The sequence below is a fragment of the Silene latifolia genome, chromosome Y (assembly GCF_048544455.1).
Source record: "Silene latifolia isolate original U9 population chromosome Y, ASM4854445v1, whole genome shotgun sequence".
Lineage (NCBI taxonomy): Eukaryota > Viridiplantae > Streptophyta > Magnoliopsida > Caryophyllales > Caryophyllaceae > Silene > Silene latifolia.
Genome location: NC_133538.1, coordinates 470,269,984 through 470,292,243, shown reverse-complemented (window position 1 = coordinate 470,292,243; position 22,260 = coordinate 470,269,984). Strand labels below are relative to the sequence as shown.

At 38.1% G+C, this 22,260-nt stretch overlaps 1 non-coding gene across 1 annotated transcript; it reads right to left on the bottom strand.

Moving 5' to 3' along the window:
* Window positions 1-1,154: 1,154 nt before the first annotated feature.
* Window positions 1,155-1,261, bottom strand: LOC141636506 (small nucleolar RNA R71). Its single transcript, XR_012541112.1, has one exon. It is a non-coding gene; the product is annotated as a small nucleolar RNA R71 (small nucleolar RNA).
* Between the last annotated feature and the right edge of the window lie 20,999 nt (window positions 1,262-22,260).

Sequence of the window (22,260 nt, the reverse complement as noted above, 5' to 3'; positions counted from 1 at the left end):
TTGTACAATCTAATCGATTCGGCTCCGGGACCCAAAATTTCCTAGGATTGTAAGATATAATCCAACTCAATCCATCACAACAATAATTGCTTGCTTATAATTTGAGAACATGTTTGTATGATCAATTTCCATGAATCCCCTATGACCCCATGACACCCTAGTGCTTTTTATCAATTGTTTACAACCATTTTAATTCATCTTGCTTGTTTATTTCCATTGCTATTTTAGTTTAGTGACCTTCTACATCAACCCAAATTGTGACACCCCTAAGACACCACTAGTTTCAATAGAAATCTCATCTCAATTCCCGTCCCTTGGGATCCAACCATTACTTGCCTCTTTACTAATTGTAGAGTTGTTTGTGAAGCTATAAATTGTGTTTTGATTCGGACGTGACCCAACGACCACATCTATTTAATTGTGAACACGAAACGGACCGATCAAAAATGGCGCCGTTGCCGGGGACGGTGTTTACTTGATTTAGATTTTCTTTTATTGTTATTAGTTGTGTCTTTCTTAGCCTTGGGGAAGTAAAACTCCTCAAGGTTTGTTCTAATTATTTTCGAGTTGTTTGATATTTTGCATGTCTAAAAGGTCACAAGGTGATTTGTTACCTTTTGACCGTGAAATTGAAAGAACCTTGACAAACAATAGGAGATTTGCTAGGAGGAATTTGAGAGGTATTAGTGAGGTTGTTCAACCAACTATTGAGTTCATCAACCCTTTTGCAAGAGAAGGTGAGGAGAACCCATTACAAAATACCCCCACAAAATCAACCTACAATGCCTAAATTTTCGTCACATTCCGTACCCACCGAGGAGAACCTACCCAATGGTACTCCCACACCACAACATCTAACCGGAAATTTTATTGCCAAATCCGCCTTTATCCAATTAGTCGAAAGGAGCCAATTTGGGGGGATGCCTAGTGAAGACCCTCATTCTCATATGGAAACCTTTTGTGACTATTGTGATGCGATTTCTCAAACCGGTGTGACTCAAGACCAAATTCGATGGGTCTTATTTCCTTTTTCTCTAATTGGCACCGCGAAACAATGGTTGAAGGGCCTTGACAAGGCCACTCTCGGAATAGATTCTTGGAAGAAGTTGGCTCTAGCTTTCTACAAAAGGTTCTACCCACAGGAAAAGACTAACATGCTAAGAGCTCAAATTACGGGTTTTAAGCAAAGGGATGAAGAATCTTTGTATGAAGCTTGGGAGCGGTTTAAGGGAATTTGTCACTCATGTCCTCACCATGGACTTAGCGAATGGTTCTTGGTACAACAATTTTGGAACGGTTTATATGAAGATTCAAGGAACATTCTCAACATGGGATCAAATGGAATGTTCACCGAAGTTGATGACAATCAAACATGGAACAAGATTGAGGAAATGGCGGTCCATAACTCACAATATAGTAGACCTCGCAAGGCTACTAGAGGAGGAAGGCATGAAGTGGACTCCGTTACTCAATTGGGTGCTCAACTTAGTGCTCACATTGACACAATCAATTTGAAGTTTGAACAAGCTATGGCTAAACTTGAAGAAGCCTCAAAATCACCAAAGCATCATGTTAATGCCATAATGGCATCCTCATCAATCCCAAGTGGGATATGTGAGAATTGTGGAACTTTGGGACATGACCAAAGTGAATGTAGGGGAACAAATGAACAAGTGAATGCTTTCCAAGCATACAAGAGTGGTACCCTTATTCCAATTATTACAATGAAAACACCAAGTTTCACCCAAATCTCTCATACAAAAGCCAAAATGTTCAAAATCCTTAAACAACTTACACTCCACCTCCCATGAGAAACCAAAATCAAAGACCCTTTTACAACCAAAACCAAGGTTACCAAAATCAAAATCCATACAATCACCAAAATGACCAAAGTTTTGATGTTCAAAAAGCGGTCCTCCAAATGCAAAAGAATCAACAAGAGTTTTTCACTCAAATGCAAAAAGATAGTCAAGCAAAGGAAACCACCATCAACAACATTCTAGCTCACACCAAGATGTTGGAAACACAATTGACTCAACTAGCATCTTCAAGCTCACAAAGAAAAAAGGGGCAATTACCACCTCAAAGTAATCCCCCAAGACATGAAACGGTTAGTGCCATTCACTTGAGAAGTGGTACAAGGTATGAAGCACCGAAGAAGCAAGTTGAGGATGAAGTTGTGGAGGCTAGTGATAAGGCAGAAATTGTGCAAAACTCCAAAGATGGAGAATCATCAAAAGAAGAAATTTCAAAGAAAAATGAAGACAAGGTAAAGGAGAAGGAGCCCATTGTGATTAGACTTCCTTTTCCAAGTCGTCAAACCAATCCCAAATTTGATGACCAACTTGGAAAGTTTATGGAAATTGTGAAGAATTTGGAAGTCTCAATTCCCTTCACGGAATTAATCAATCATGTGCCGGCCTATGCGAAATACATGAAAGACATCCTCACAAAGAAGAAGTCGATCCGGAAACTTGAGACTATCGCTTTCACTAAGGTGAGTAGTGCAATACTTCAAGGGAGTTCACCTCCAAAACTAAAGGATCCGGGAAGCTTCTCAATACCGTTTACCATTGGCGACACCACGATCAACAAAGCCTTATGTGATCTAGGGGCTAGTGTGAGTGTTATGCCGTACTCGGTAAGTAAAAGGTTGGGGATGGGAGAGCTTAAATGCACCAATATCACACTCCAAATGGCCGATAGATCGACGAAGACACCATTAGGGATATGGGAAGATGTCCCCGTGCGAATTGGGAAGTTTTTCATCCCGGTGGACTTTGTCATTGTTGATATGGAGGAAGACTCCAACATTCCAATCATTCTTGGAGGACCCTTCTTACACACCGCGGGTGCGGTGATTGATGTAAAACATGGTGAGCTCACTCTAGAAGTGGGAGATGAGAGTATAACTTTTAATCATGACAAGACTATGAGAGCTCCCCGTTTACATGAACCGTGTTTTATGATCGATCATTATAGTCGGAAGGATGAAAGGAAGAAGTCGGAACTCCAATGGAAGAAGAAAATTGAAGATGCTCCATTCAAAGAGCAAGTGAATTGTGACAAAGAGAGCTTGAAAAGCTCACCAAAAACAAGCAAAGAAGAAGAAGATGGCCTCATCGGCCAAGAAAAGGAAATGGGAAAGTTGTCACCATCAAATCAAGAGATTTTCAATGATCAACTTAATGAAGTTTGTGGTCTTTGGGACGACGAATTTGAAGGGATTTTTAATCCCTACATTGGTAATGCCATCGATCAAGACCGACAACAAGGGCCAAGGTCTTTCTAAGACCTCTACCATGACAATGAACAAGCCTTTGATTACTTTTTCAAGGTGTTGAGCAACATCAACAACACCTTGAACATGCCCCCTTGACATCTCATCAAGAATGAGAGTTTGGTGGAGTCCTCCCTAAACCACCATTTGTAAATATTTCTAACTCCCTAACTTGCATTTCAATTCTTGTATTGCATCCTTGTTATTTTTGGATTTTTATACTTTGATCAAGATAATTATCATGTTTGAGAGAAGTGACGGAGGGATTAATAATTTCAATTAATGTGTAGTGCTTTAGCTTAGTGTGGGGATGACAATTGCCTAGGCTATCCATGCCTTAGTAGTGCCCCCCACAATGAAGAACACAAGATATGAAGAAGAATGGAATAATGGCAAGGGATATGCATTGTACACGGATGGAACTGAATCCGGGTACAAAGGGGTCGAATCCGAGCGGATTCAGGAGAATCCGCCCGTTTTCAAGAAATCCGACCGTGTTGGATAGAAGACGCACGTCCTGAATTGAGCTGAAGTTTTCAAATTTTTGACTGTCAGCAAATCCGAGCGTCCTACATCCTAATCCGCCCGTCTTTGAAAATCCGTCCGTCTTGAAAAGAAGACGCCCGTCTTCTTAGATGAGGAAAACAAGAAAAATTCCTGGACTGAAATCCGCCCGTCTTCAGGAGAATCCGGCTGTCCCATGTCTGCGAATCCGAGCGTCTTCCCTTAAAGACGCCCGTCTTTAGGCGAGTTTTTCCCAACCCAGAAAAGGCAGAATCCGCCCGTCTCGAGCAGAAACCGCACGGATTGCCCCTGCAGTTCGAATTTTTCGGGCTTTATAAAACCCCTCCCACATTCATTTCTTCATTCCTTCATTCATAACACTACTCAAAACCCTCATCCTCTCCATCACAAAAACAAAATTCCTCAACTATATTCACCAAAATCAAATCAAAACATCCTTTTAATAACAAATCAATCACTCCTTTTTCAATAAAAATCAAAACCAAGCACAAAATCTTCAACCTTTGAGTCGATTTTTGAATTCATAAAGGCAAAGCCTTTCATCTTTAAATCGATTTGGGTGCACTAGAACTTGAAGATTTTTCACTCTTTCTTGGTTAATTCATCAATGGCAAGGACTAAGGGAGCAACAAAGACAACAAAGGCAAAGGCACCAAAGGCAAAGACACTTTCATTAAGGCAAAAGACTCTTCAAGCGAAGAAAGCATTGTCTATGGTGGTAGCAAACCCAAACTTGGAAGTGCAACAACAACAACAACCTCCCATGGGTGCAACAACATCTACTACTCCGGAAATTGATCAACTTGCAAACTATCCGGAGGTAACTTTTATTTCCAAAACCCATAGGGACACTTTTGCTAAGTTTGCTAGAAAATCATTTCAATCCACCAAGTTTATATGTGAAGATACCTTAGAAAAATTGGGTGTCCTTGAGCAAACTAGAGCCTTTTTCAAAGCCATGGGGTTGGAGAAATTGTTTGAATCAAAAGAATTGACATACCCCTCCCTTACCTTAGAATTTTTGAGTTCTTTGAAAGTTAACAAGGTTGAGACTATGGAGAACCTCGAGTTTCGTCTAGCTAATGTTAGTAGACGCATCTCCTTTAAGGAATTGGGTAAAGCTTTGGGTCTTAGTGATGAACCGAGTTATTTTAAAAATGTTGGCAAATATGACCCCGACCCTCTTTGGGAGGCAATTTCCGGAAGGAAATTTGAGGACTTTCATGCGAGTCGTGCTCTTTTAGTCCACCATCCGGGCATAAGAGTATGGCACAAGGTCGTAGGGAGCACCATCAATGCAAGAAAAGACACCAACCATTTCACCAAACTCGATTTTGTTCTCCTTGAGTCGGCTTTGAACATTGGAAGAGTACACACAAGGCCTTTCAACTTTCTAAGGCTATTGGTGGATAGATGGCTCAACATTGATTGTGGGAAGAAAGGCACTACCGTTATTGTGAATGGAGGCCTAGTCACTATCCTAGCTAAATACTTTGATCCTAACTTCAACAAAGATAACAAGTATGAGGCGAAAAAAGGTGGTCATCTCGTTGATTTGCATACTATGATACACAAGTACAAGTGGGTTGCCCATAACCCTCTTGACACCAAGTATGGATGGCTCACTAGTGAGGCTAGTTCTTTCACTTTGCCTTCAAAGATTTGTCGATTGAGTTTCCACCGGACCAATTATCTACTTCCCCTTTCAAAAGAGGCCGAGTATATTATCCAACAACAAAAGGGTGAACTTGAAATACCCTCCTCTTCCATTGTCACACCACCTTACCCTTTTGAGTATCAAGAGTTCAAGCCGGAAGGAGTTGAAGCAAGAAATGATTACTTGACTCTTCTCATGCAAGCAATGCACAAGCAAGCCTTTGAGGATCGGAAAAATGCTTACTTAGCCCAATATCCACCCCTCTTACACTTAGCTAGGCAAGGACTACTTGACCCATCATGTCCTTTGCCTATTTGGGCGGATAAAGAAGTCTTATTTCCGAGTGAATCTAGGGTTGTTCCGGGTGACAATGAGGTTGTTGGTAATGAAGAAGTTGATGTTAACATTGATGAAGAAGGAGAAGAGGATGATGAGGAAGGTGAAGAAGAAGGTGAAGAAGCAAGTGAAGAGGGAAGTGGCAATGAGACCACTTCTAATGAGGAAGATGATGAAAGTGATGATATGATGGAAGGTTAGCAAGCTTTGGAGGCTCCTACCCTCTCAAAGTTTGTCTATTTCTCTCTTTGTTCTATTTATTTATTTTTCTTTATCATTGTTGGAGTAGTCCTAGCACCATTGAGGACTCACACCTCGGTACTTTTTGAGGTGTTCTCATTCTATTGTTCCCACTTTCAAAATCCAAAATGACAAATTAGTTTCATGCATTGCATAGTGTGTGCATGAACTACACCCATCCTTGGACATTAGCAATAGTGTCTAACTCGGTTTGGGGAAGTTAATGCATACACAACGGGAGGTAATCTAAATTATCCTCTCCGTCATAAACAAAAACCATGCATCATGTAGTGTAGACTAGTGTAGATTGCATCTAGTGTAGAAATCATGCATCATGTTTGCATATTTTCCCATCATTTTGGCCATTGAGGACAATGCCCATATTAGTGTGGGGATGGGAATTCTAACTTAAATATTATTCAAAAATCCAAAAAAAATTGAAAAACTTCGAAAATACATAAAAATTTGAAAAATTGAAAAACCCAAAAACATGTTTATTCCTTTTGTAGCATAGTTATATTGTATATATTGTATATATTATGTTTGCTCTATCCTTGTTCACATTGATTGACTACGCCACATCCGAGACATGAGGATCATGAAGACCGCATGGTATGATTTTTCCAATCTCCTTTTTCCTCTTTATGTTAATGACTATGTGGCTTTATTTTGATTGATGCGGTATAACAATGTGAATTTAGGACTTGCATTTAGTTTATATGTCATATTAGTTGATAGAATCACTTGCATTAGGATGTTTATATTAGTTGCATCATTGCATGTAGTTGCATTTAGAAAAAAGTTTTGAAAAATGCCTAATTGAGAACTTTGACAAGAGCAACTAAGCCATTACAAATACTTTTTCAACTTAAGACTTTGCCTACTAGAATGGTTGTAAAACACCCTAGATAGTGTCATACTAGTGTCTTTTGACCCATGACCCAAAGCCTAGTCAAGGGTTTGCATGTGAGTCACCTATCCAACCCCGTGATGCGATGTGGACTTGGTTAACTTGTCTAGGTGACCTTGATTGACCTTGTGGTAAGGCAACCCAAAAATATTTTCTATCAATAAGCTTGAAGTGCTCATTTCAAAGAATTTTGTCATGTGGAAGTAATTTAATGCCAAAGAAACCTCAAAAGTTATGAATTGTTGAATGTTGAGAAATTTAATTGTTTTGATGGAGGCGTACCACTTCGATGTGCTTTGGAGCGGGATCCATTGAATTAGGCCCCCACACGGTTGTGAATTCGGCCGCCCAGAGACTGAGTGACTATCACCCCGAAAAGCTATTGTCTAGAGGTTAACCGGTTGCCTAATAAGCGATTGGCGAAAGCAAAGGACACTAGCCCGGAAGGGACAAACCCCATCTTAAATTTTTGAAATGTGAAAGTGAAATGAGGACAATTTTGAATACTAGTCATATCCACCCTTGTTTATAAAGATTTGAGCATTTCATTCCCAAAAAGCCTTTTTGTCAAGCCACTTTGTCGAGCTTGGGATGATCCATGACCTTTAATTTTGTAGAGAATTCGAGACTTGTCATGTCATATGCTACTAGCATCATACGGATCATCATTCCACCACCATCCGATCGCTCTTGACGAAAGCATTTGGAAATTGAGGACGAAAGTAATCTAGTTTAACACCATTTGGAGGTGATTTAGTGCCATCCTCTTAGCCTTAGTAATTTGTTGAACTAGTATTTGTGAAGGATTACATGCTCTTAAATTTGTTCTCTCTTAGTTGCCTCCGCCACTTGATGAGGAAGTGGCTATTCCTTTTGTAGATGCATCCATTATTTGATTTTGTGTGCTTAATGTTTGGATGTGTCGCCATTTTGGCAAGACCCACCTTGCCTTGCAAGAAGGCATCCTACCTCATGGTTGTCTTATTGTGAGTTGAAAGGGCGGAGTAAGACCCGCTAATTGTCTCATATCGGCTATGTTATTAGGTTAGTTTAAATAATGGTCCTAGTCTTTGTCACCTCTTTACTCGGGACGAGCAAAGGTTCGGTTTGGGGATATTTGATGTGACCATAATTAGCGCATATTTAGCCCCCGAATTAGCCTTGTTCCCATGCTTTTTAGTGCATATTTGGGTCATTTATTGTCTTTAGTTCTTTGTTTTGCATATTCTTTGAGATTTTGATCCCTTGGTAGGAAAGGAGTGCAAATCTTGCATTTTCATGGCAAAACGAGACTAAATTGATTGAATTCAATGACCAAGCATCAAGGAGAGACAAGATTAGAAGGCCTTAGTACATATTATAGTAGATGAGCAATGTTGAGAAAGGATCCTTGAGTCCCCGAGGAAATCCCCAAGGATTTTATGAAGAAAAGGGAAGAAAAGAAGAAGAAATGTTGCTGAGGCACAATCCGTGCGGATTGTCTACAATCTGGTCGTCCTCCTCAAGCACAATCCGTGCGTTTTCTCTCTAAGACGCTCGGGTTTGCAGCCACCAGAATCCGCCCGGATTCACCTGAAGCCGCCCGTGTTCCACCGCCAGAATCCGCCCGTCCCGACTCCAAAACGCACGGATTCCTGTACAGCGTAATTTCGTCTTCTCCAAGCTACAAAGAAAGAAGCCCTTCCTTCGAAAAATACCAGCTCCTCCCTGCTCAATCCAAAAAGTGTAATTACTAGTTTAGCCTTTAGTTAACCCTAATGCATCCCCCTAATTTCCACTATAAATACCCCATTAGTCTAATTAGAAGAGCATGTTCTTCTTATCAAGAATTAGAGTAGTTAATATCAATCAAATCTCTCTTTAGTATTGTAATCAACAATTAATCAAGTTCTAATACAAGTTTTATTTCCTTAATCTCTCTTTTGTTCATCCTTTATTTTGGGTAATTGAAGATTATTTGGGTTATTATTGGGAGATTGACAACCTCTCAATCAAGCATCAAGTACTTCTTTTATCTTTGCTTTATTATTGGAATCATTAGTAGGTATAATTCTCTTAATCCCTCTTTAATTATTGTTAATTACTTTCATTTACTCATCATGTTTCCTTTTGTTGGTATGATTGACAACCTTGCTAGCATGATCAACATGATAATGAGTGAGTAGTCTCTTAGCTAGGGTTAATGGGTGATTAGGGGAAACCAACATGGGGAATGATTCTTGCTTAATTTAATATGCTTTCATGGTTTATTTGCTTGCTTGTTTTGATCTCAACTCATGCACATGTTATGTTTGATGAAATGATAAGCCTATGAATCCTTGCATTTACCACCATCTCCTATCTTTTCAATGAGACTTGTAAGACATAACCCAACTCGAGTCTCATTAGACCATGCATGTTGTTGAGTAGGGAAGACTAAGTCGACTTGTAGGTGTTGTACAATCTAATCGATTCGGCTCCGGGACCCAAACTTTCCTAGGATTGTAAGATATAACCCAACTCAATCCATCACAACAATAATTGCTTGCTTATAATTTGAGAACATGTTTGTATGATCAATTCCCATGAATCCCCTATGACCCCATGACACCCTAGTGCTTTTTATCAATTGTTTACAACCATTTTAATTCATCTTGCTTGTTTATTTCCATTGCTATTTTAGTTTAGTGACCTTCTACATCAACCCAAATTGTGACACCCCTAAGACACCACTAGTTTCAATAGAAATCTCATCTCAATTCCCGTCCCTTGGGATCCGACCTTTACTCGCCTCTTTACTAATTGTAGAGTTGTTTGTGAAGCTATAAATTGTGTTTTGATTCGGACGTGACCCAACGACCACATCTATTTAATTGTGAACACGAAACGGACCGATCATGGGGACTACTCTAAACTGGTGGAGAGAATGGTGGAGAGAATTAGAGGATGGGGGTCTAGAAAACTAAGTTATGCAGGAAGATTAGTCCTAGTAAAGTATGTATTGTCGCAGCTTCACTCATACTGGGCAAGAATTTTTATTATACCTAAGGGTATTATCAGGAAGATAGAGAGTATTTGCAGGAATTATCTATGGGAGGGAGTTGATAAATATCATAAAGCACCTGCTGTGTTGTGGGAGAGAGTCTGAGGAAGGGTGGTTTGGGGGTCATTAACTGCTTGGTTTGGAACACTGCTCTGATAGGAAAGTATACGTGGTGGGTGTCCTGTAAAGAGGATCACCTGTGGATTCGCTGGGTGCATCAAGTGTATATCAAGAATCAGGACTGGTTTGATTACCAACCTAATACTAATTCAAGTTGGGCATTGAGACAAATTTGTAAAGTGAAGGAGAAGCTGAAACCAGGATATAAAGCAGGCATCTGGGGGATTGATGGTAAGGGTTACAGGCTTGATGCAGGTTACAAGTGGTTGATGGGTGAGCATGAGAAGGTGGAGTGGTACCCTGTAGTCTGGAATAGAATGAACTGCCTTAAACACTCCTTTATTGCTTGGCTGTATGTATTGGGCAGACTACTTACAAAAGACAGATTGATGAGGTTTGGTGTTATCAGTCATGGAGAATGTGAGCTGTGTTGGGAGGAGCCTGAGACTGTAGAGCATTTATTTTTTAAATGTAATTACAGTCAGATGTGCTTGGCTCTGATTAATGCTTGGTTGGACAGTGCAATACCAGTAAAAGACTGTATAACGTGGTGTTGCGGATCAAGGTCGTCGTCATCACTAAAAGAAAATGATACACATGGTGGTGGTAGCTCTGATTTACCAGCTATGGAGTATGAGGAATCAGTGTCGTGTGGAGCATGTGGTATGGCATCCAAAGGTGTTAGTAAAGCATGTGCAGCAACAGGTTAAAACGCGAGCAAGTATGAAGATTTGGTCTGTCCCTCAGAGCTTAGATGATGATTGGTGTCTGAGATTCAAATGATGTAATAGTGTGCTAAAATTGTGGAGGAGTTAGGTAGTGGAATTGGCAAGAGTATTATGTACGGTGGTGAAAAAATGTGTACTTGATTTTTGATTAATTAATGATATTAACATTCCACCAAAAAAAAAGACATAGGCCACCCCGAAAATAGGTGACAATTACACAGACAGACAAACGTCAGTTTCAATAAACAAATACAGTGTGACTCAACTCAAAGTGTGTGAGTATGCAACATGACTAAAACATGAATGAACCGCTATCCAACAACCACCACGGTACCGGGACACGCCCAGACATACCGACAACCACACTGGTACCGGGACACGCCCAGACATACCGACAACCACAAACAGGTACCGGGACACGCCCAGACGTACCGGGTCCAGAAGGCAACCGGATCCCCTGTCAGGCGTCCTATCTCAACCACACGCGTCCCTCTAAACTCAAGCCATTAATGTGCACATCCCTCTTGGAGTGGGAAGCTCCAAGAGGCGACTCAAGCGTAAGACGGTCTTTCAACCACTAAACATGAATTATAACCCAACATACCACAATCATCCTCTTAATGATGCAATTAACCACTAAACATGTTATAATGCAAATGCCCTAATTTATGTGAGACTAATTACAACATAAACAACACCACATTATTGAAACTGAGTAGGATTAACCTACCTTTTAGCATACACCATAAGCTAATCCAGGACAACAAGAATCCATATCATAAAACCGTCTTATCCTACAATAATCACATAACAACTATCATAATACATCCTAATCTATTATACAATATAAAACCCCTTATTATTACCCTTTAATTACCCATAAACACATACTAATTGCTAATTAATCAACCCAATTGAAAACCCTAAACAGTTAGGGTTCATAAGACTAGAAAAGGGTAGATCTTAACTTACAAGTCAAGAGGAAGGAAGGAGGAAGGTGAGCAATCTACTAAACCAAGCTTTAATCCTCTAATATGGTGTTTGTGAGGGTTTTAGAGAGAAGGGAGAGAGTTTGGAGAGATAAGGAGGAAGGTGGAAATGATTTTAGGGTTAGGGGAGAAAGGGATAAATCCCGTGTTCTGAAAACAGCGGCACTCGATCGAGTGGCGTGTCCACTCGGTCGAGTGTCACTCACTCGGTCGAGTGCCGGTCCACTCGGTCGAGTGAACTTCACTTGGTCGAGTGCGACACAGTTCTCATCAATGACCAGTTTTCGTAAAATAGTCATATCTCACTCGTTTCTTGGTTATTTAGGGCGTGTGACCTACCGTTGGAAACTTAAGAGAATAAGCTATCACCTTCAATTGTGACAGTTTTAAGACGACCCTTCTATAAGCGGACATTATAACAACTCCACTAAGTCTAGTATAGGTTATACTCGGTCCACTTTATAGTTATACCTCGCTCCCAAGTCACCTCTAGTCTAGTATAAGGTCTCCTCACGCGTCCCAAGGTTCCTTTCTGGGTCCCACAATATCCAGGTATTACAATCTTCCCCCCTTAAAATGAACTTCGTACTCGAAGTTCGCCTCACTCTCTCTTTTCACAATTATTCCTCAATCTTCTCTCAGCATTGCTTCCTCTCATTCCGTACTTTCTCTTTCCTTAATTTTCGAGTTATTACATCCACTCCCCCTAAAACAGAACTTCGTCCCGAAGTTCAACTATCAAACCTCATAGCGTGCTCTCATACCATCCTTACTAAATTCCACAATTGACTATTTTCCAGGTTCAACACTCTCTCTTACTTATTGCAAATCCGTAATCAAATCTCACATCTTTATAATTCCATTGATATAATCCCCCATCTACAAGCCTCCCAAAGGTCAAGTGTCAGGTCAAATCCATGGTTCTAATCTATAATCCCATGACTAAGTTCCATTCATGTTGGTTATGTATACATATCTATCACGGGGTTTAACTCGATTATTACTATGTATCTATATCACGTCAAATCTCATACACTAACATGTATGCACATCAATCAGGAATATGCGGACTCCATGAAACAATTAATCCATGTAAAATTTCTCGTTATGTGACTCAACCATGATTAACACTTCCATTTCCACACACCATGCCACGCATGTACCGCGTCAAATACACCACATGATCACACATGTGTTTCCATATTCGTTCCCATCCATCATCAACACTTCCGCTTATACAGAAGACCATAATCACAATCATGCAAATGACCACTATGTTACACCAAATTTGCATATTTCCTCTTACTTTTACACAACCAAATAAAATCACGTCGATTAATATACATCAAACAAGGCTATGATATCATTTCTATCATCAATCCACTCGTGTCAAATCAACGATTTCCATTACTTTCAAAATTCTACACCATATGGTCAAACGTAAACAATTCACACATATCATACATGTAAGGTCAATCATGGTCATCCAACACAAGTCAACTAATATAAACCGCGAAATGAGGGTACATGCTTAATATTTGGTGGAATATCAACAAAACAAGGGTCAAGGCAGGCCACTCGGCCAAGTAGGCGACCACTCGGTCGAGTGCATGGTGCACTCGGTTGAGTGTCACCTGGGGCAGAATATTTTTATTCCCAACTCGGTTTCAAACTCCCCTTTTCATTACACAAATGCTAATAGACTCTGATAGTGACTAATACACTATCGAAGAAGCAAATTTTAACACAAGTTCTTGGCCTTATAGCCATCATTATTAAACCATTAAGATGAACTATCCGCATACTACCGACATGCCACAATATTTCATGGATATGGCCTAACCACTCATTATTCTCAAGGAATAATAACAACATTACCCTTCAAATGGACGCCACAACATTATCACGATGTATACCAAGGACGCTTTACTTGACGATTGAGAGGTAAGTTTACAAACGCGTCTATACTACCACTCATAGGGTCAAAGTCTCACATACATACTCATTCTCACACTTATCCACACCTGCTCAATTTAAACGATCATACCGTATAATGCAAGTAATCAAAATACTCTAACCACACAATTGGTCCACATGCATCACATATCGTACTCTAAGGTTCATAGCCGTGGAAACTAATTTGGTAGTGCTACATCTACAACTCTATCTCGCAAAATAACATTCCCCGAAAACCAACTCTGAATGGACAACCTCGTATTTTATTTAAAAAAAAAATACTCCCCGAAAAACCGACGTCGGTATAATAATAATATAACCACTCAATTTCCATATCACACGTGTAGAATAACTTTCTAATAGTTTCACCATTCATTTCTTACTACGACTTTTAACTAGACATTTCTCACCGTCCAATCCCATTGATCACCTCAAGTTCTGTCTAGTACTCTCTTATATTCTTATTTCCTAAATTTTTATTGCCATCTTTCAACTCTCATCAATCCTTAAATTCAATTTACATATTCCTACAACCATGAACAACCCAAGTTGTCATCTTACTTCACACTTAGGCACCTTAATTACTTTCTCATTGTTCCTCATTCACTATCCTTATGTTCAACACTCAACAAATATTGAACCTAGATTACACGTTACTCATTATCCACAAATTTCCTCATACAACCGTTTACTCAGTTTAAGACACCTTACGCAAGCTAAAGTCACTTTCTTCTATTCTTAATTCCCAAATATGATTCATACACTTACTTGCTTACACGGTTCAAATGCAACCCAAACGAATCTTACATTAATCCCAATAAAACACATGTTTCACACTCATAACCCTCAAATACAACACCACTCATCACAATTTATTAGCATTTGCCCAATCACCCTCGTCAAAATTATCACTCAACAAATTATCCACACGTCTTTACTCATCAAAAATATACGACCCAAAAGGTAAACAGAGCATTGATCCATATATAAGCAGAAAAAATTATTAACAACCATTGCAACACTACGAAACAATGAAACTAAGTTTCAAATACAAATTTTAAAACATAATCTTATACACCATGAAATATATATAAAATGTTGGGCAAAACTTTTAGGTGAGATTCTCGACTTAAGTCCATACATAACATTACTAATAGAAGTTGAAGTCTTGTTACTCAATTAATATCAAGAAAAGCTTAAGACAAGATTCTCAAATTTTGAGACCATGCCTAACATCATTAAACAACGTTTGAATCTCTATGACATAATTAGACAAAAGTAAATGGAGTATAAAAATCGGATTTAACGGTATAACTAACATAAATGCCAAAACTTGAAACGTTTTGTAAGGAAAAATAGCTAGCTTAATACAACACAATGCAACATCAACACACACTAAATGCGAAGAATTCGAGCAAGATTTCAAGGTAAAATTTTGATTCAATATGATACATACCGTCACTAGCAAGGATAATGACCTCATTGGTCAATTAAACTAAGTTTTTAAACATGAAGAATAAATTGAAACTCAAACACGAACATTAAGGCTTCGAAAATTTTGGAATAAAATTTTCATGACAAAATTTCAAATGTACAACAAAATTTAGCAATAACAACCAACTTTAGTCCTTATTAAATAATTAACCAAGCAATCAATACAAAAATTAAGTTTTCGACTGAAGAATATATATTTTCGAGCTCATAAAAAAAAATTGGAGGTAAAATTCAACATGAAAATTTCATATTTAACATCATGAGTGATGTAAAAACGTTATTAATATCATGAATCAAGCAAAATGTCTCATCAATTGACAAAATTTGAAGGGATTTGCATGGATTTAAACAAAATCAATTGGAACAAACTAAGAGTGATGAGAAAACCATTTAAATTGTTTAATTAGCAAGAATTAATAGGATACAATGGAGTAGAAAACTTAAGTCCAAGTAATAATCATCCATAATAGAGTTTTAGAAAAATATTTAGAGAGATTTTGGTATTTTTGCTATGAGAAATGATGAAGAAATGCAAGAAACAAGGTAATAATACAAATCTCGTGAATTTCACATCCCAGAAAATGGCACTCGGTCGAGTGCCAGTCCACTCGGTCGAGTGTCTACTCCACTCAGTCGAGTGACTCACTTCTAGAAACTTTCAAGTTTCTGAAAATTGGTCCATTCGGTCGAGTGACTGGTACTCGGTTGAGTACTAGCTCGCACTCGGCTGGGTGTCTCTTTGGTTTGCAATTTCCGACTAAGGAATATTTTTCTTATAGTAGCCACTATTTTATTATCAACTATTACTAATCACACCCTACTATGGCACTAGTAAAATTCAAATATATATACGGTATTAACATGCCAAAGGAAGGGGCTAGTGACCCTCACACACTAACTTGTATCAACCATTTTCAAAACATGTCATACACCTTACTTCTTTTCATCCAATTTTCACACATTAAAATGTACTAAATGAATAACTACATCATGCAAGAATCCTATCAATTTGTATAGAATGCATGTATTCACACCACATTTCACATAACTTTCACACACTGACAAATAACAACCATTTCTAAAATATGTTGTGCTCATCAATTATTTCACTCAACTTCCACACATCACTATACACCAAATGAACAAAGATATAATGCAAGAAATTTAGCAAAATTCTAACACACATGTTATCATGCAACATTTAAATTTACGTTTCCCGACTTAAAACCACCCACGTAGTAACCAACCGAAACAATAGGATCTAGTTTTCAAATAAGGGATCCTTCTCACCCAAAACTGACGTCTTATTGCACTCAAGTCATGTTCATTTTATTAGACACTCCTAGATTCATTTTGGTTCATTGGTTTAGGTTCCAAAATCGTCGCTCTGATACCACTTTGTAACACCCCAACTATCCAGCCAAGAAAATTGGAGTGTTACCATCTCGGTTTCCAGAGGCAGTGAAATCGGAATTACAATTAAGAAACTTTTTTAAATAAATAACAAGTTTAGTTATTACAAACATAACTATTGAATAAATGAAATACAACTCGTCTATGACTATGTCATCTACCTAGTAACTATGTACTCGACTCCAAAGTCCGTAGCGCGGACCGAATCCCGATTATGTCAACAAGCAGACTTGTACTTAACCTACTCCCGATATGATCGGAAATATCATATGGATCGACACAGGCCACCCCGGAAATAGGTGACAATTACACAGATAGACAAACGTTAGTTTCAATAAATAAATACAGTGTGACGCAACTCAAAGTGTGTGACTATGCAACATGACTAAAACATAAATGAACCGCTATCCAACAACTACCACCACGGTACCGGGACATGCCCAGACATACCGACAACCACACAGGTACCGGGACACGCTCAGACATACCAACAACCACAAACAGGTATCGGGACACGCCCAGACGTACCGGGTCCGGAAGCCAACCGGATCCCTTGCCAGACGTCGTGTCTCACAAGCGTCCCTCCAAACTCAAGCCATTAATGTGCACATTCCTCTTGGAGTGATAAGCTCCAAGAGGCGACTCAAGCGTAAGACGGTCTCCCTGTTGGAGCTTGTGTCCTCCACAAATTAGTGTGATAACATTTGTAAATCTCTTACAGGTTCACAAGGGTATACTTTGTATTTTATCAGTTGATTAACAATTACCTAATAACGGTTGGCTTGCTAGAAAGTTTGACGTTATTATCATACAGATGGCGGTGATCAACTGGTTCCTAAAGGTCACACCTATAGGATGTGTTTGAGAGATGTGGTTATGGAAATGTAATCACATTGATGCCTTATATGACTAAACAGTTAGTCAATGTGTTGATGAGACGATTATTTAATGCCGATTAAATAATATTAGTTGAGACGAATTAACTATCAATTCGTAAATTGAATATAATAAGTTATATTTAATTAATGTATATGATGTAAGCTTGGACGAATTAATATGTTAATTCGTAATTAAATGTAATCGGTTATATTTAATCAACAAGATGAATGTGTCATAGTGGTAATAGTAAGGGTACTCAAACCAAGAGGTTATGGGATCGATCCTCACTAGATGACAATTTATAAACAACACATTTTATACATTTTTGGAATAACCGAAAATAAGGATTTTTATCCTCATATTCGGTATATGCCAAAACCGAAAATAAGGAAAATATACTCATTATTTTCGGATTTTGGGCCGAGTTTTAGGAAAGAAAAACTCCCCTTATTCTTTCTCTTTTTCGGTTACAATAAGAGAAGGAGGGAGAATTTTTCTAACCTAATTCTTTTTCTCATTCTTGCCTCTAATCTAAAAACACAAAAACATAAACCCTAATTAATTTACTGAAATTTGGGGATCGATTCTAGCAACAAGTTAAGGGCATTTCTCATATCGTCTTGGGTGCAACTAATAGGCGAATATCATTGCGATATTGTTCTTAGGCCGAATTTGCTAGGACCGAAGGTTGATTCTTCATCTCTTTACCCTTTTGTTTATGTAATTTAATTTTATGACTAGTATTCATCATCTTATAATTCGTTATAATCCTTAAAGTTAAAGGGATGCATACAGATAAATCCCACAAGTGGTATCAGAGCCAGGTTACGAATTTTAATTTTGATGATTCTCATAAAATTGTTTGTAAACAATAATTAGGGTTTACGGAAAAAAAAAATCGGCTGAATTTTTTTTGTGTCGTGAAGAATTGTTTTTTTTACAGCCAATAGTTGCATTTTTGTTCTTGTTTTTTTGATTAGTTCCATTTAGATTTATTCATATTATTGTTTTAATAGGTTAAGATAATAATTATGATAATTTGTAGATGCTTTGATTTAATTCGGATTAAATTAAATTGTAAATGGAATCGTCATGTTGATGATATAAAATTCATTTTTGCTATATAGTTTTTAGCATATATGTTTAAATCACGTTTCATTAATTCATATGCTAATCGTGTTCTAATAGCAACTATAAACGATTTTCTTCATCTAATTTTTTTTGTTTTAGGGCATTTTTGCCGCAAGGAAAAAAATATATGACGGCTGGTTTTTTCTAGGGTTTGCCGAGCCAAAGAGAAAAAAAAATATTTTCTGTTTTCTTTTGGCTAAAACCGTGAAATAAAAAAAAAAAAAAAAAAAAAAAAAAAAAAAAAAAGGTGTTTTTCTTCTCGGTTTTTGCAGAATTGCCGAGGAGAAATTTTTTTTTGAGTTTCTGTTTTTTATTTTTTTTCAGCCGACATGATTAATAATAAAAAAAAAAATCTGTGTTTTTTCTGTTCAGCCGAGACCAAAGAAAAAAAAGGGAATTTTTGGTTTTGATTTTGGCCAATTAATTATTGTGAAGCTGTTCATAATTAATAGATACCTAATTATTTTAAAACAGTTTAAAATATTGATGGATTAAATTCATATTACAAGTTTAATATGAATTAAAATTAAATTTAATGTGATTAATTGAGGAATTGTCACTTAATTTGATCAACTAGATAGGCGGTTTGTATAAAATTAATCATCATAATTAAAGAATTATGTCATGCATGTTTAATTTTTTTAGTTGATGCTTTTCTTTTGTTGAATGAATCGTTGAATGAATTTATTTACGTATTTTTGCAATCGGTTGTAATTTGTATTACTTAGTATGGCCTTAGTTAATTATGTTTTCGTAATGAAAGAAACATAATTTTTATGTAATTATGAGATCTCGAATCTCCTTTATTTTTCTTTAGTTTTTGGGTTTTGAAATTAGAATGTAATAAATAGGTTTATTATGTAAATTTAGTTATTGTAATTTTAAAAGAAGGTTAAAGATGGAGATTGGAGCTCACTCCTGCTACATGGATCAAGATGGAACATCAAGACAAGCTTCTCGGGTCCAAGGATGGATTCCAAACTTGTATTTATGTTCATTTTGATAGGATAGGCCACACTAGGACTTTATTATTGTTTTAACGTTTTCATTCCTATTACTTTTCATTCACATGATAGTTTTTGCATCATATTCCGCCTAAACCAAACCACCTACTACTAAAATGCATGAAAATTGACTCATATAGATTGTATGTTAGTTTTCATGGACATACGGATGTCACACATTTTAAGCCATCATCTTAGTTTATTCATTCACGCATGCTAGATATTAGTTCACTTAAAATGAATTAAAATTAAGTTGATGGGATCTTCCTCTAAAACGGAAATTGAGATTAGTCTTTATAAGGGCAAACAACTATGAATCCCTTCTTCGTCGGTAGGCATAATATGACCCCTTCTACGTTGGGTAAGTAGTTTGTGTTGGCTTAGTTTACCTCAACATCATCGTCCGAAGAGTTTCTCGTGATTATGATGGACTAAAGATAGAATTTACAGAAATGTATCGACCAAGAATTCTAATGGTAGAATTAGCTAAAAGGTTGGCTTATCAATTTGCAGATAATTGAATCTTGGGATCATTTATATAATTCTTGAGGGAGGTCAATTGTATAAATGTTTTTGAGTCTCCGCGTTATGACAGTAGTTCATTAGACTTAAAAATATAAACGATGCACATGCTTATTATTTTTATTCTTCTTCTCGCAGTGTAGAACACGTTTATTTTGATTATATTGTTACAACAATATGTCTGGAAATAACGCAATCCAAATGCCTAGTGCCACACTTGGACGCGAGTCCTGGCTGAAAATATTCATGGACCAAATGAATCAGTTCACACGTCTGAAAAGCGACGGGTCCAACTTTGCGGACTGGGAGGCAGCACTACGGAATGCTGCCATTGGTGACGGTAAGCTCAGGTACTTAACTGAGCCAATACCGGTAAACCCAGGCCCCAATGCAGGAGTCAACGAGTCACTTGCTTATAGTGACTTCGTTATGGAAGCGGGTGCGATAAAGAACGTACTCATCTTTGCAATGGAAACCAATTTGTAGAGACGCTTCATTGCCCAAGGTGCGAACAAGATTTTCACCACGCTCACTAACGAGTTCTCAAAAGCACCGAGAATCGTTACATATGAGCATACATGTCGCTTCTTTGATGCGAAACTCCAAAAGGGCCAACCGGTTAGCCCACACATTCTTCACATGATTGAGAATGACGAGAAGCTGGAGGCACTTGATTGCAAAATCAGTGAGAGCATTGTCATTGATCGAATGCTTCATTCTCTTCATGATGGTTTTGCCCTTTTCAGGGCAAACTACTACATGAATGACTTGAAAAAGAGTCCTCATGATTTACACTCCCTTCTCGTACAGACCGAGAAGGATATGAAATTGAGTGGGAGCATGAAGCAGGAAGTTCTCACGATTTCCAACAAGGGTAAAGGTAAGGGCAAGGCTTATGGCGACCTAGCTGTAGGTAAGCCAAAGTTTGAAAAGCCAGGAAACGGTAAGAGTGGGCCTGGTGAGACTAGTGGCTCACAGGGCAAGGCAAAAAGCAAGGGCGGTGACATAGAGTGCCACCATTGTCACAAGACTGGACATTGGAGGAGGAACTGTCCCGTCTACCGTGAGGACATCAAAGCAGGCCGCGTCGTTCCTGTTGGTATGTCATCTTATATTCATATGATAGAGATTAACCATGCAAGTTTTGGAACTTGGGTACTTGATACTGGTTGTGGTTCTCATCTGTGTAATCATTTGCAGGGCCTAAAGAACATCATACCTCTCGAAAAAGGTGATGTGGACCTGCGAGTCGGGAATGGAGCACGAGTTGCTGCTATCTCGAAGGGAACATATGTAATCCAACTCCCTAGTGGTTTTGAGTTATTTTTAAATAACTGTTACTATGTACCCAGTTTGTCTAAGAACATTATTTCTGTTTCCGTACTTGCTAAAGACGGCTTTGCATTTTCAATAAAGGATAATAGCTGTATTTTCTCTTTCAATGAAATTATTTATGGCAAAACAGTTTCCATGAATGGAATTTACATCTTAGATCAAACTACAGAAGTATTGCACATGAATAATAAGAAGTTAAAGGTTGGTGACAAAGATCAAACCTATCTATGGCATTGTCGAATGGGACACATAAATGAGAAACGCGTAAAGAAACTCGTTGATAATGGGACTATTCCCGCATTCGATTTTTCTACATATGGCACGTGTAAATAATGTCTCATTGGCAAAATGACTCGAATTTCCTTCAAAGGTGTTGGAATGCGTGCTAGTGACCTATTAGGACTCATACATACTGATGTTTGTGGACCTATGCCAATTACCGCTAGAGATGGCTATAGATATTTTATCACTTTCACGGACGATTTGAGTAGATACGGATATGTCTACTTAATGAAGCATAAAAGTGAGTCCTTTGAGAAATTCAAGGAATACCAGAACAGGTTGAGAACCAACTGGGTAGAAAGGTTAAAGCACTCCGTTCAGATCGGAGTGGCGAATATCTTTCAAATGAGTTTGATCAACACCTTAAAGACTGTGGAATCGTTCTACAGTTAACTCCACCTGGAACACCTCAATTAAATGGTGTGTCCGAACGGAGA